Source organism: Pongo abelii, chromosome Y (genome assembly GCF_028885655.2).
Source record: "Pongo abelii isolate AG06213 chromosome Y, NHGRI_mPonAbe1-v2.0_pri, whole genome shotgun sequence".
Taxonomy (NCBI): Eukaryota; Metazoa; Chordata; class Mammalia; order Primates; family Hominidae; genus Pongo; species Pongo abelii.
This window is the reverse complement of record NC_072009.2, coordinates 47846346-47862456: the sequence shown is the minus strand read 5'-3', so window position 1 is coordinate 47862456 and position 16111 is coordinate 47846346. Positions and strand designations below refer to the sequence as shown.

Below are 16111 nucleotides of genomic sequence, written 5' to 3'. Positions count from 1 at the left end.
ATCATAAACAAAATAGGGGTAATGTTTATAAAAGCAAACAAAAACTTAGATAATTATATTGACAAAGGAAGTAGGGCTGATTCATAGTTGACTTTTGCCTCACAGTGTATTAAGATGTACAGAGCTGACAATTGTCAAACAAAATTATAATATATAAATTAAAACTAAAAACAGTAAACTGATTTAAGGTGGCCTACCCTAAAAAATGAAACAAACAGATACAAAATTGCAAACAAAGTTAAAATTAACATTAACAACCCAAATTCTGATTTGAATACTGCAAATCAAAACTGTAATAAATAGGTAGAAACTAGAAACACAACTTATGTGAAGCAGCCTTCTCTGAAAAATACAGAAATATAAAATACAAAACTTAATGAAGAGCAACTTTAACCCATAAAATCCTCAATAAACGAGATAAAATTCTAGATAACTACAATTTTCAACTCTAACTGTGCATCCACAAAAAACATGAATTTTGAAATGTTTGATACAGTTAGGGCAGTAACATTTCAAAGAAAACACATTATAATTATTCATAAAGAACTTTGTTGAGAAAGTTTTAAAAAATAAACATTTAAGTAATACTAGAGAAACTTTTAAATTATGCTTGTGATACTTTGATATATTGCTGCTTTGTTTTCCCTTTTTTTTTTTTTTTTGAGACGGAGTTTTACTCTTGTTTCCCAGGCTGCAGGGCAATGATCTTGGTTCACCACAACCTCCACCTCCTAGGTTCAAGCTATTCTCCTGCCTCAGCCACCTGAGCAGCTGGAACTACAGACATGTGCCACCATGCTCAGCTAATTTTGTATTTTTAGTAGAGATGGAGTTTCTCCATGTTGTTCAGGCTTCTTGTCTCAAACTTCTGACCTCAGGTGATCCACCTGGCTTGGCCTCCCAAAGTGCTTGGATTACAGGTATAAGCCACCATGCCCGGCCCATTGCTGCTTTTCTTACAAAATATTAAGTCTGTAATTTAGCCTTTAGAAGAAAAGTCTTACATTTCTAAATACAATAACTATATATATTTTACATACAGTATAATAAATTGATACATAAAATAAAATTGGTAATAAGTTGTGCTATTATTCAGGTAAAAGTTGAGGAAACTGGTAGAAAATGCTAATAATAACATTGTGCCTAAAGTCGATGAAACATACAAGACAAATATTTTAATAAATTTTATAATTTATATGTAACATATACATTTGAGGATGTTGTATTATTTTATTTATGTATTTATTTTTTGAGGCAGAGTATCACTCTGCTGACCAGGCTGGTGTGCAGTGGAAGGATCTTGGCTCACTGCCAACTCCACCTCCCAGTTTCAAGTGATTCTCTTTTTTCAGCCTCTCAAGTAACTATGATTACAGATGCATGCCACTACACCTGGCTAATTTTTGTACTTTTAGTAGAATTGGGGTTTCACTATGTTGGCCAGGCTGGTCTCAAATTCCTGGCCTCATTATCTGCCCACCTCTGCCTCCCAAAGTGCTGGGATTACATGTGTGAGCCACCATGCCAGGCCTTGAGCACGCTATTGTAGAACTTCTGAAACCAAGATTGCAGGCAAATTACAGACATATGACAATTCAGAAAGTGAAAACACAGTAATGATAATCTTCATGTTAAAGAAGACAGAATCACAAAATAATAAGTGAGAAATAAGGTAATAATTGGAAATTCAATGTATGTAGAGCAATGTTTTAATTTCCCCTATGGTAAAAGTTTTTGTAAGGAATCCATAAAATGAGTACATACAATAAGCCACCCTATAGTAGATACTGTTGGCATATAGCGTTTAAATTTTTAAGATTAGGTCCTGATAAGGAAAAAGAATTCTCCATAAAATAATTTTTTATATTTAACAAGATACTTTTGCACATAAAGATTTTCCATCAAATTTTTTTTGTAGAATTATGTTTTAAACCTTCATAAGATGAGAAATTATAAAGCAGGAAACATGTGCCATCTCTCTCTGTGGTATTCCTGAAATTTCTTTTTTTATTGTGTAATCCCATTTATATGAAATATCCAGAATATACAAATCCATAGAAACAGAAAGCAGACTAGTAACTGCAAAGTGAGGAGGAGGAAAGTATAGAGAGTGACTGCTAAAGGGTATAGGATTTTCCTTTATCATCACTGCTTTCCTCACAGTGGTGACAGTCATAACCCTGTTAATAAGTTAAAACCAATGGAATGTATAATTCATTTATGTTTGTTTTTAGAGTCTAAGGTCTCACTATGTTGCCTAGGCTGTTCTTGAACTCCTGCCTTAAGCAATTCTCCACCTCAGCCACCCCAGCTGCTGGGATTACAAGCATAAGCCACCATATCCAGTTCTGATTATACACTTCAAAATTGTAAATTGGATTGTATGATATGTATATCTCAGCTAAAAAAAAAAGGGGGCAGTTCTGTACTGATATGATATAAACTCCAAATATATTAAGTAAAAAAAGAGAGGTACAGAATAGTGTGTGCAATATACTATTATGTTCTAAAAAAATTGTACACCCGTATATATACACTGTGCAGACATAAAACCTCTTAAAAGATATACTGGAAACCAGTAACATTATTTCCTAAAGTAAAGGATCCTGGATTGCCTGTGGATATTGTGTTCTGGAAGGGAAACCTAACTTTTCAACATGCTCTTTTGTACCTTTTAAATTTTCTATAGGGTACAACACTTCCCTTATTTTCTACTTTCTAGAAAGAAAAAAGGAATACTTTGATGCTTTCTCTTTAGTCTTTAGTTTATTTTAAGAGATCATCTACATTTTTTTCTGTAATAAACTTAAAACATATCCACCCATTTTGTCAGATTTATTTATTCCTTAGCAATTTGTTTTAAAATTACAGTTTTTGTCTCAATCCTTAATTATACTATATTCATTATATTTCAGATGTATAGGTTTCTCATGGAGAAAAAGATACACAGGCATAAACCTCTATACTATCCACCTGCTAGTCCTGCAACATGATTTTAATAAAGTGTTACTGATACTTGAACAATTTCTATGATGTCAGCAGAGTAATATCAACAAGAATGATTGTAAGGTAGCTGGTCCTATAAGTCAAGAGTTGTGATATTTGATCCACTGTTCAATCCATTTCTAGATCTAATCTATATTATTTTCTTATTTATTTATGTATTTATGTATGTATGTATATATATATTTGTTTATTTTTGTTTATCTTGAGATGGAGTCTCGCTCTGTCGCCCAGGCTGGAGTGCAGTGGTGCGATCTCAGCTCACTGTAAGCTATGCATCCCAGGTTCACGCCATTCTCCTGCCTCAGCCTCCTGGGAAGATAGGACTACAGGCACACACCAACATGCCCCAGCTAATTGTTTTTTTTTTTTTTTTTGTATTTTTAATAGAGATGGGGTTACACTGTGTTAGCCAGGATAGTCTTGATCTCTTGACCTCGTGATCCACCCACCTTGGCCTCCCAAACTCTCAGGATTACAGGCGTGAGCCACTGCGCCCAGCCAATCTGATCTACATTATTTTCTAGCTCTTCCCGTATATTGCTGGGCAACTGATGCACGATTTCTTCCTTGTGGGATATTGTGGCTTCTTTATAAAGAACTTGAATAATCTCACAATGAGTATTGTCTGTTAGAGTCTTCTCATTATAACCCCTTGTTTCAAGTCTTTCGTACAATAAATTGGTATCTGTCCTCAGCACAAAAACTATGTGAAACCAGCGTTTAAGGAAGAAATCAAAACCGTGGTAATCAAAAATAACTCCACCTTCTCTCATTTGGTTATCTAACTCATCAAGTACTCTGTCTTCATCTAAAATGGCACAGTCATACTCTTCATCATAGACATCATACAATTGCTCTTCTCAAGATAAATCACCCACATCAATGTATTTCAGTCCTGATACTGATGCAAGTTCTTTGCCTAGTGTGGTTCTTCCAACCCCTGGTGTACCGGTGAGTAGGAAGTTCACAAGCAATGACAGCTTGCCACGACGTCTCCGAGTGCCTTGTTCACATGTCTTTGCACTACTGTTCTTGGAATTTCTAAACCAAATCTCAATGCCTCCACTACTCCCTTCACATACCTTTGACTTGAGACACCACACATTTATTTAAAAATTGCATAACATAGAGGTCTCCAGAAATGCGCATAGATTTCCCCAGATTCCCAAAACTAATGAAAACTAGTCAGACCATGTAGGTTCTTACAGATTCTGAAAGGACTTTGGTTTTCAGTGTGAATGCACTGGAAGATTCTGGGAGGGAGAAAAGAAGCCATAGAAGATTGAAGAGCATAGTAAGCATGCGACAGGAACATGTTTCTCTGTGACAGCAAGAAAAATAAAATTAGGCTTTTTGAAAACAATTTCCATTGGAACAGAGGTGAACAAACCATATTTAAACTCTGGCTTTCTCTAAGACCTTTGGACCTCTCCCATGTGTTACATGCTCATTTATTTTCACCTTGCTTTGTACATGGCTATTGCCTCCTCTCTTTCCACACTGCAGGAATTTTGCTACAGACTATCCACCAGAGATATTTTTTTCCTTCCCCACAATAGTAATTGGGCTCACCATAAAAAGCCTAACTCCCAGCATCTTCCTCAGGACAGAATTAAAGCTGTAGTGTATGTGTTGAAATGTCTGTCCTTTTGAGAAGTTGCCTAATGAATAGATTATTTCCTGACATGGAATGCTGAAGGACATGATGGAGTCATACAGGTGAGAGTTGTGTCTGATGAGAAGAAAGAAAATTGCAGCACTAGAGAAACTGCAATACCACAGACAGTCAACTGGGAAATAAAATAGGTAATCAATCTAAAAACAATGGAAAAATTTCTCTTTAACTGAGAAATACACACAGATCCAGAGAAGACATATCTGAGAATGCATCTGTGAAGCAGATGCATAGCCTGTTTGATTTCTGTCAATATCACCCTTTACTAAGCCAGTTTTTTTTTTTTTTGAGAAATAGTTTTGCTTTGTCCCCCAGGCTGGAGTGCAGTGGAGCAATCTCAGCTGACTGCAACCTCCGTCTCCCGGGTTCAAGCAATTCTCTTGTCTCAGTCTCCTGAGTGGCTGGGATGAGAGGTGCACACCACAATGCCCAGCTAATTTTTTTTTATTTTCAGTAGAGACAGGTTTTGCTATGTTAGCCAGGCTGGTCTCAAACTTCTGGCCTCCAGTAATCTGCCCATCTCGGCCTCCCAAAGTGCTGGGATTACAGGCATGAGCTACCGTGCCCTGTCATGCCAGCCTTTAAATGCTAGATTTGATGGATGTTGTATAATTTTCCAGATCTTATAAAAAATTACAAGGCATATGGAGAAGGTGTAAAATACACTTCACTGGAAGAAACAGAATAAATATCCAGAAGTTGAATCTTAAGAAATGAAGATTTTTTCATACCTGATAAAGAATTAAAAATAATTAAACGTTCTCAGTGAACAAAGATAAAACAAAAATAAACAATTGAATAACATTTAAAAATAATAAATGAATAAAATGTGATATCAACAAAGAGATTAAACTTTTTCTAAAAACCCAACAGAAATTGTGGCATTGAGGGATCCAATAACTGGCATTTACAAATTCACTACAGAGACACAATAGCAAACAATGGAGCAGAAAAAGAATCAGAAAATTAAACATACATTATTCACAAATATTTAGGCCTGGAAATCAATTTTTGAAAAAAAATAGAAAAAGTAAGTGTGAAATATGAGACTTACTGGACATCATCAAGTAAACCAATATATTTAGAGAAAGAGTCTTATAAAAAGAACATACAAAGAAAATGACATAAATGTTATTTGGGAGAAAAAGAAGGCATGCTGAGAAACTTATACATTGCATTGATGAAACAAAAAATACTAATAACCAAGAATAATTGATCTGGAAAAAACTGTACTTCAAAAATTAGAAAAATAAAGCCTTTCTAACTTTAAAATAAAAAATCTAAGGTTGCTTACTACTAGAATGACCCTAGAAAAAAATGCAAATGAGAGTCAATTATGTTGAAACATTAAATGATGCTGGACAGCATCATAAAACCATATGAAAATATAAAGCTCTCTGTTAAATATAAATACATACAAAGATATAAAATTTGCTATTGTAATAATAATTCTGCATAAAATTCTTAAATCTCTGGAAAATACACACAATATATAGAGATATAATTTGTAACATTAGTAAGAGAGTGGGGGAAGTAAAAATGAATATATTTTGTAAGCTGTTAACTTGAAGTTGAAGGCAAAAGCTGTTTGCCCTGGGGACCTTAGCACTGGGCAAGGGATGAGGCAAAGTTACCATTTTGTATCCCTTAGTTCTTCCATCTCCCCCTACTCTGCATAGGGATTTTTCTTGGTCTGCAGGGATAGTCAGTGTGACCAGGCTCTGTTCTACACACAGAGACAGGTGTAGGTAGGCATGACAAATATAGAGGCGGCCTGGGATTCTAAAAAGAATTAAATATTCAAAAAGTGGAAAATTGACAATTTTGGGCATGATTCTCTGGGCTTTGGGTTGGGGAAACGGTAAGTCCTTGCTTCCAGCCATGCAGTTTCTCATCATAGTTGTTGGGGCCTTCTCCCTGTAGGTGTCCCTTAAGGAGTTGTTGCAGGAGATTTAGCCGGTGCTGATGGTCCATGAAGAAATGTGTTACTGCCCCTGCGTCTCACTGCACCTGGACAGCAACATGCCAAACAGCTTCCCTGGGCTGCAAAACAGTGAGGAGCTGCAGGGGGCTCAGGGCTGTGTATGAGGGAAGGCTGGTTTCGAAGTTGGGTAGACTGTCTTGGGGAGGGGCCCCAAAAGAAGGGCCAGGCAGCACTTCCCTACTCCTCGGAGATCTTTGTGTCACAGATAAGAATGTCCATGTAGGATTGGACCACAGGCTTCCTTCTCTAGCCTGTCACACCAACACCTTATAACTTCACAGCCCACAAGTTAAAGAACTGACTTTTGATTCTAAAATATCAGGCAGTACAAAGCCAGGCTTGATATCAGCCCAATCAAACTCTTTAAAGCTAAATGATGTCTTGGAAAAAAAAAAAAAAACTTAAAAAGATTCACAGTGTTTGAGTGGGGAAATCTTCCCAGTGCAGCACCAACTGCTGTGTTGAGATTCACCTGGTTGTAAAGCAAAATCTCTCATGTACTCATGTTCCCTGGGAAAAAGCCACTCATGTTCTCAGGGTCTACCTGCTTGCTAAGAGCAATTATGGAAAAGATTTGTAGCTCAATGGTGCCCATAGTTGATCACAGAACCTTTCCTCTTTCCCAAAACAGCCACCATTAACATTCAATGAGACACACACTGGAAGATGGTCCTGAAGTTGGAGACCCTGGGGAGTCCTCAGCACACCCCTGCATGAGGGCTGCCCAAAAAGGCAGCTGTAAATGCTCCATCTTCCCAAGACACTAGTGCAAAAAAAGCAGTTAGCCTTGTCGGCTCCCCAAGAACCATGTGTGCTTCAGAGGCATTTGGCAGAAAATTCTTCATAAGAAAGGATCTCTGCCCACTAGCAGACAGGAGTGTGTGTTTGTGTGAGTGTGTATGTGTTGAAATTATGAACCTTTTGTGTTCATTATGGAATTTGAAAATAGAAACCTAAAGTTGAAAATTAAAATCACCCATGAAAGCATCTTGCAAACTATTTTCTGTTCTAAATGTGATGTTTTAGGGTACAGGGCCCTCGTAACATCCTACTTCCCTCTCCCTGAAAGAGCTGCACACACTATTCAAGGCCTGCTTCCACATGAACCACATCCAAGAGCAGCTTAAGAGCCTTGACCCATCTGCCACCTTCAGCAGGGCTGACTAAAGCTGCTTGTTCTTCTCGAACATCTTCTCCAATGACCTGAGAGGTGGGAGAGACATTGGGGCCAGGATTGAAAAGAGGGAAGGGGAGCATGGAGACCAGAGGCTGAGGACCAGGTTTTCTCACATGGAGGGGTCTGGCCTAGAGGCCCTCAAACCAGGGTAAAATTTAGGTGGAGACAACTGGCCTTGGGTGGCCTTTTGCTGACCACCAGCCTCGAGTCCCTTAAACAGTAGAAAGTGAAAGAATGGCTTGGAGATGAGCCTCATTGACTGTGTGCCACCTAAGTACATCTTGCCAGGGACCCAGGAGGGACCATGGTGCCTCCAGAGCCATGACTGGAAGGTGGAACTCACAAAGGGAGCAAAGAAGAGGGTCCTCAGTGAGATGAAGAGCTTATTTTTACTTTACCACTCCTGAAGCGCTTTCAGTGCCTAAAAGTGCCTAGCATGAACAGCTGGAAACCACTTCCTGGAAACTGCAAGATGCAAGAGGCCTTCATGTACCTCTTTGTAATTACAGACAAGGACAAGAAGGGCCCCATCACTGCATCCTCATGGGGCTTTTACTGGATCCAGTAAGTCTCTGCCGGCTTCCCAAAGACTCCTGGGATGTCACTTCTTCTGGGTCTGTGAACAGACAACTAGGGCACTTCCTCAGTGCCCACTTCCTCCTTGTAGGCCTACAGCCTATTGCTCACCAGCCCTTGCTTCCTAAGCCATTCCTCACTGGAGCTGCTCGAGTACCACAGTCTGAACTTCACAAAACTCTTTGTCATACCATGAAAGAAAAAGTAGGGCTGCTGGGCATGGTGGTTCATGCCTGTAATCCCAACACTTTGGAAGGCCAAGGCGGGCAGATCACGAGGTCAGGAGTTTGAGACCAGTCTGGCCAATGTGGTGAAACTCCATCTCTACTAAAAATTCAAAAATTAGCTGGGCGTGGTGATGCATGCCTGTAGTCCCAGCTGCTTGGAGGCTGAGGCAGGAGAATTCCTTGAACCCGGGAGGGGAAGGTTGCAGTGAGCTGAGATCACGTTGATTCACTCCAGTCCAGGTGACAGAATGAGACTTCTTTTCAAAAAGTAATAAAATAAAATAAAATAAAATAAAATAAAATAAAATAAAATAAAATAAAACAATACAATACAATACAATACAATGCAATAAAATAGAAAATAAAATGTAATGTCACTGTTTCATCTCCCCCTGACTTGTGTCATGTTACAGGAGCTTATGGGATGAACCAGCTGGCCAAATCTCAAGAGCTTCTGCCCAAACAATCTGCCCCCACTGCTTGAGTCCCCTCTAGGGAGCTGACAGTGTGACAGGGGGTATCCCTGGGAGTGGAGGCCATTTGCTTCTATCTGACCTCAGGGCAGATTCTCAGGGCAAGAAGATCCTAGAGCAGATGGAAGTCTCAGAGAAGAAGCCTATGGCAGGGTTCTGGGCTCACTGGTCTGTGTATCTCCCTCTCCCCTGCTTGTCATGAGGTCCAGCACCACACACTCACCCAGGTCACTGCTCCATTCCAGGTGTGCAGCTGGATGGCTCCCCAGGCAGAGGATGCCATGGACTGTGTGCATACAGAGAATGCCTACAACTTGAGGCTGTACTATGAGGAGAACATTCCTGAACAGGGTCATGCAGACTGCTCCTGGCCTCAGTGGGAACGCCCTTCCTCCTGGGTACTAGACAGAATTTTGTGCACTTTCCTGAAGGCTCCATGCTGGGTCTGTTCATTTGGAAGTTTGAGGCTGTCCATAGGGAGGTAACAAAAGAGACTTCTCCTCCATCTGGGGAAAAAAAAAAAAAAAAAAAAAAAAAAGAAGAACGAAAGAAAAAGGATGCTTCTCAGAGCACGTTGTGGGGCACAGGCTGAGACCTTGCCTCCCTCCCTGGTCCTTCTATGGTCCCAGGACTGAAACAGTGAGCTGAAGACAATGACGGAACTGCTCTGCAAGAACTGGCCTGAGTGGCTGCTTCAGGAAGGAACCACAGTCAATGTGCCTACAGCCCGTAGTGACTGATTGGCAGCCTCAGGCCCACTTTCAATCTGCAGGCAGGTTTTCTTGCTGACAGAGTGAAAGCAAGGAAGGCAGGAAGGAGCCCAGCCCTCTCAGTCACTCTGAAGGCTGTCTGGGGTTCCCTGCAAGGCCTTCTAGACTTCTGCTTCTTGGCAGACCACACAAGCATCTTTTTCTGGTCTTCGAGACTTTGATTATCTGGAAGGAGAAGGTCCTACTTTTCACTAGGCTAAGAGGCCAGGGCCATCCAGCTCTCCCTATTCAGTAAAAACCTATGGGCTCTCACCTGGGCACACATTGCCCAACCTTGGCCCTTCTAAGGCAGGAGCTCATTTGTCTTACAGTTCACCTTGGTAGGACTTAAAAGTTATCGGTGCTGTTATTAAGATAGAGAAATTAGGGGGAAAGTGTTGCCTTAAAAAATTTCCCCTAATCTTACCTTGGAGAGCATGAGCACAGGTGACAGCATAGGCAGGGCCGCTGAGGATGCTGGGGGAGAGTGCCCAGCCTGTCCAGCCAGCTGGTCCTTGCCAGAGGTGGCTCATGACCCAGCCCCTGAGAGAAGCAGGCAGACATCCCAGCAAAGAGCTGGAGTGTATAGATCAGGGCAGCCCAGGCACACTGATGGTGGCTTGGCACTACCTCTCATCAAGAGGTGTCACCACAGCTGACCCTTGGAGCCAAGGAGTGATTTTCAGTATGTTCAAGTCAGTCAGCTCTATCAGCTGTACAGCCTTCAATACTCACTTCACCTTGGACATCTCACCAGAAAGCAGTGGAGACTGGCCAATGCAGAAGCTCTGTAAAGTGGGATGGAGCATCATGGGGTGGGGATCTGGGTACTGTCTACTCATCTGGCCATTGCTTCCTGAGGGTGTGCTCTGCAACCAAACAGTGACTGTTTTCATGTTTGTCTGTTTATTTATGGGTTTAAAATACCCTAATATTTCATTTATAGTAGTTTAAGGTTTGTATTTGTAAAAATTTTATTAGAAGAAAGAGGGCTTAGGACAACAATATTTTAGAAGGTCTTGAGGGGGCATAGACTTTCATGTCACAACAGGTGCTGTTGACCTCTTTTTGCTACATTTGTGCACACAGAAAGTGCACAGAAAGTATACACAGAAAGTGCATAAAGAAAGTATACACAGAAAGTGAAGCCACAGGTGATAGGCCAAATGTCTAGAGCAGAGCTTCCTGGGCTTGCTTACTGGTCTGCAGTCAGGTGGACTTTGGCTGTGAGGCAGTGCCCACCCTGGATCTACACCCCCCACCACCTCTCCTGAGTAACTAACACAAGGCAGTGCTAATTAGCAGGTGAGTGATGGGCATCGGGCACCCCAATACCATCTGGGAATATTTGAATGCCATCTGGGCTAGGGCTGTGGGGGGGCAGGGGCTGTGGCTGCCTTAGCTTGTTATGGCACCAACCACAGATGCATCTGCCCTGTGCTGCTTCTCCAGCAGTCAGCTGCCCATGGTCCTGAGCCTGTCATGCCACGCCTGCTACCTCATACTGCTTTCATTTGAAAAAAAACATCCTGAGATGGTGCTGCTGGATGTGAGCATTGGCAAGAGGACAGCACCTTTGTCCTGGGGGATTAGGAGCTGGCCAGATAGCTCCTGACTGCCTCTACAACAAGAGGGGGCTGGTGCTGCAATTAGCAATGCCTCCCAAAAGATGTGTTTGCAATGGCTCAATGAATATTTGATGCAGAGGCCTAAATGAAGACACATGAATGGAGTGTGTGGACATCAGGTAACAGCTGGGAAACAGGTGCCTCCCAGTCCTCATCCTTCAGCAACTGTGGAACATGCCCAAGCCATGAGTGGATACACCTAGAGTTTATACATCTGGCTTCCGCTTTTGCTGCCACTATCTCCAGGCTCAATGTTGCTTAAAATCTGGATTTTAAATAGAAAAGATGAGAGGCTTTTCTGTTCCCTGGAATAGGAAGCCAGAGATCTGTGTAGGGCTGGCACTGGGTGCACATTAGTTTTTTGACAGGATGAGAGCTGCAGTGGTTTTTTTAATCATGATAGGCCTGGCCTGGTTTTAGCTCTGAGTGATGAGGAGAGAGACAGCAGTGGTGGTCAAGTACACATCCACGTGCCCAATCCTGACCTTCCTGCCTTCAGACGTAGCAAGAGGCAACACCACAGTCCCGACTTTCCTCCCTACTCCCTGCATGCCAGATGGGAGCACCCAGAAGATACAATCTGAATGTATTATTCTCCCATTTTGACCTGAGCTGGCTAACACACACTGGGGGTGGGTGGGTGAAGGGCCTGGTGGAAAGCAGGGCTGAGTCACGGATCCCGGTGGAAATTTAGAGATACAGGAGTGGTTGTCACCTCTCTGTGGAGCCCAGCTCCCTACGGGATCCTTGCCACGCAGCCCTGTCTACAGAGAACAATTCTGGCAATTTTGGGGATCCTTAAGGCCCTGGGCTGTTCCCTGTCACCCCCTGTCTGTGCTCCTTACTTTCCTGCTGGCAGAGCCCAACATGGAGGAGGAGGTTGCCACCCTGTGAGCCTGAGGGAGCTGTGTCTGACTAGGGCTTCTGTCTGGGGTTTTGCAAAGTGCTACTTATGTGTATGGTCTGTCCAGATACCTTGTCTCAAAGGAAGTGAGCATGAACTAGGAAGATCAGCAACCCCACACTTGATAAATAACTTTTTCTTGTCTTTAAACCATCACATTTTCATTTCACATTGGAATAAAAGTAAATGAAACCTGCCACACGAGCCTCGCCCATGTGTTCTGTAACCCAGACTCATTTGGTTCTGAGGGCCGTTGTCAGAAATGTTATGAAAAGAAGAGTATGTATAAATTAGATCAAATGTAAAATTATGCTTATAATGTCATTTGTGTGGGAGATAAGAGGGTGGAGTAACAGGCACTCAGTTGGAGTTTTCCCACCTGTCACTTACCAGGCTCATGCGTGTCCTCTGGTGAACATCACCGACATTGGTGACAGAAGAGAAAAGGCCCGTGTGAAGGCTAGGTGGAGGAGAGGTGCCAGGCTGTGGGGCTAGGCCCTGGGCATGCTGGGCCTCTTAGGTCACTGGACATCTAACTGCCTGGGCACCGGCCATTGACACATAAGTTGACGTAAGAGGATTAGGCAGCACTCTTCGGAAGTCACATTGTGCTGGGAGAATGGAGGGGAATGTACAACTGGCCATCATAGGGTAGGTTTTAGAGTTATCTGGACACTCTTGGAGAGCTAATGAGATGAGAGGAAGGCAGTCCGCCAGGTGCACCTGACGACGGGAGCCTATGGTGCTTGGGGCGGAGGGTGGTTGTGGGGGTGGCCTGTCCCTATGAGAGGAAGAGCTTACAGCTTTTACACTTGGTGGCTGCTGCCCAGCAATCCCTCTGCAGAGCAGGCAGATCGTCAACTGCATGTATAGCTGAATGTCTTTTGAAGTGTTTAGAGAGTGCTCTATGTCTTAGAAATTCACTTCCCCTGTCCTTGTCCAGTGAACACTGTTCACATGGCTAACACCACTTCTTGAGAGGTCTTCACCATGCAAAGATGAAAATGGATTGGGTTTAGTTACCGTTGTGCCTCCTCCTCTCCTGAGAGGCCTATTTTCCTAGGTTGATTCCTTAAGTGTATTAGTGCTGTCAGTCACCTTTGGACAACCCAAATGACAAGTGGCTGTAGTTTCATAAAAAAAAAAAAAAAAAAGAAAGAAAAAAAAAGGCTTTGAATGTGAAACCCTCTTTTTCTCCTCTCCTTCTCATATGTGAAAGATTTTATTTTTTTAAAAGGGTACATAGTGGTATCCCACCAGGTGTAGTATGGGAACTGGCTTGAACTAGGCTATGGTTTCAGTGTGGATGGGCAATTCTTCAAGATGGAAAACCATGTCTCACTGAGTTCCTGGAGCCATACTCACTTTTCTCCACATCCCCCACCATAGGCTTTCACTTATCTCCCGTGCTTGAATTTTTTATCATACATTTATATATATATATACATATATGTGTATATATACACATACATATATACATATATACGTATATATACACATACATATATACATATATACATATATGTATATATACACACACACCCCTACATACACACACATACAGGTCTCACTCTGTCACCCAGGCTGCAGTGCAGTGGCTGAATCATGGGACACTGCAGCCTCAAACTCTTTGGCTCAAGTGATGCTTCCACCTCAGCCTCTCAAGTAGCTAGGACTATAGGCAAGCAACGCTACACCCAGACAATTTGTAAACTTTTTCTAGAGACTGAGCCTACTTATGTTGCCCAGACTGGTCTTGAATTTCTGGGATCAAGCAATCATCCCACCTTGACCTTCCAGTGTTTAGATTGCAGGTGTGAGCTACCAAACTCAGCCAAAAATATGTTTTTTAAAGAACCGTTATAACCAAATTATGAGTTATGATGACACCACTGCTCTCCAGCTTGGACACCAGAGCAAGACCTTGTATCCAAAAACAAAGCAAAATGAAACAAAAAAATACTTAAAACCAAGTTAAACTTTGAAGATTGTGTCATCTGTGTCCATCCCTGCCCTCCAAGCTATCAGAGTTAAATATAATGGTTACTGAGAAAAGGGTTAGATATTATTAAGAAATTTTTTTTTTTTTTTTGGAAACTGAGTCTCACTCTGTTGCCCAGGCAGTAGTGCAGTGGCGTGATCTCCGCTCACTGCAAGCTCTGACCCCGGGTTCACACCATTCTCCTGCCTCAGCCTCCCCCGTAGCTGGGACTACAGGCGCCCGCCAGCACGCCCGGCTAATTCTTTGTACTTTTTAGTAGAGACGGGTTTTCACTGTGTTAGCCAGGATGGCCTCGATCTCCTGACCTTGTGATTCGCCCACCTCGGCCTCCCAAAGTGCTGGTATTACAGGCGTGAGCCACCGCGCCCGGCCAAGAAATTTCTGTATGTCCTTCAGCTAAGAACGAGGTAATCTAAATGTGATCCAGGTATTTTCTCACCTTCAGAATCTAAACTAGCACTACTTTCAGAATCTAAACTAGCAAATCAAATCAGGGCACCTGCAGAGGATAGTTTGTCGTTTTCAAATAGAAAGAGAATTACCCCCGTTAATAAGAGTAATACAGTGATTTTCAAAAGCAGAAGTCAGACTGAGATGCAGCACAGTCAGGGCACAACTACCCTGGAATAACCTTCTCACATAGAATTGTTGAGGAGGCTTTCTTAGATGAGCAAATTTGGGCAATATAATTCATGCTTATTTATTCCCAGCTCTTGCTTCTCGCCTGATTCCTAATGGCCACCTCACAATATGGTCAGCAGTGGGGTGCACTGTGGTGAGAGTGGGGCTCAGGGATGGAACGAGAGTCCTTCCTGCATTATCAAAATGCATAAAAGTTGTGAAAACGGTGTTCAAATGTTCTACTTCCTACCTTTAAATAGCTGTTAAGATGCATTATACAACAGACTCAGGAAAGGGAAAGAACAAGTGCATTTCAAGTCTCAGCTCACTTCTTTATTAGCTTTGATACTTTGGGCATGTGACTCCAACTATTTGAGCCTGTTTGCCTGTTCACCCAAGACTATCTTAAGGAAAAATAACAAAGCTTGAGTCATCATGCTACCCAACTTCAAACTACATTACAAAGCTATAGCAGCCAAAAGAACTTGGTGCCAGTACAAAATAGATATATAGACCAATGGAACAGAGCAGACACCTCAGAAATAACACCACACATCTACCACCATCTGATCTTTAATAATCCTGACCAAAACAAGCAAAGGGGGAAAAAAAAATCCCTATTTAACAAATGTTGCTGAAAAAACTGGCTAGCCATATGCAGAAAACAGAAACTGGACCTCTTCCTTACATCGCATAAAAACATTACCTCAAAATGGATTAAAGTTTTTTGGTTTTGTGGGTTTTTCTTTTTGAGATGGAATCTCACTTTGTTGTACAGGCTGGAGTACAGTGGATTGATCTGGGCTCACTTCAACCTCCGTTTTCAAATAGAAAGGCAAACACCTTTCTAGCAATTCTACTACCCCAGCATCCTAATTACCTCAGATTACAGGCACCCACCACTACATCCAGGTAATTTTTTGTATTTTTAGTAGAAATGGAGTTTCACATGTTGGCCAGGCTAGTCTCGAACTCCTGACCTTGTGATTTGCTTGCCTCAGCCTCCTAAAGTGCTCAGGTTACAGGCATGAACCACTGTATCTGGCTGGATTAAAGTCTTAAATGTAAAAACCCAAACCATAAAAACCC

At 41.9% G+C, this 16111-nt stretch overlaps 1 pseudogene; it reads right to left on the bottom strand.

Annotated features, from left to right (window-relative positions):
• Positions 1-3086: 3086 nt before the first annotated feature.
• On the bottom strand, positions 3087-9401 carry LOC129053288 (adenylate kinase isoenzyme 6-like; annotated as a pseudogene).
• Between the last annotated feature and the right edge of the window lie 6710 nt (positions 9402-16111).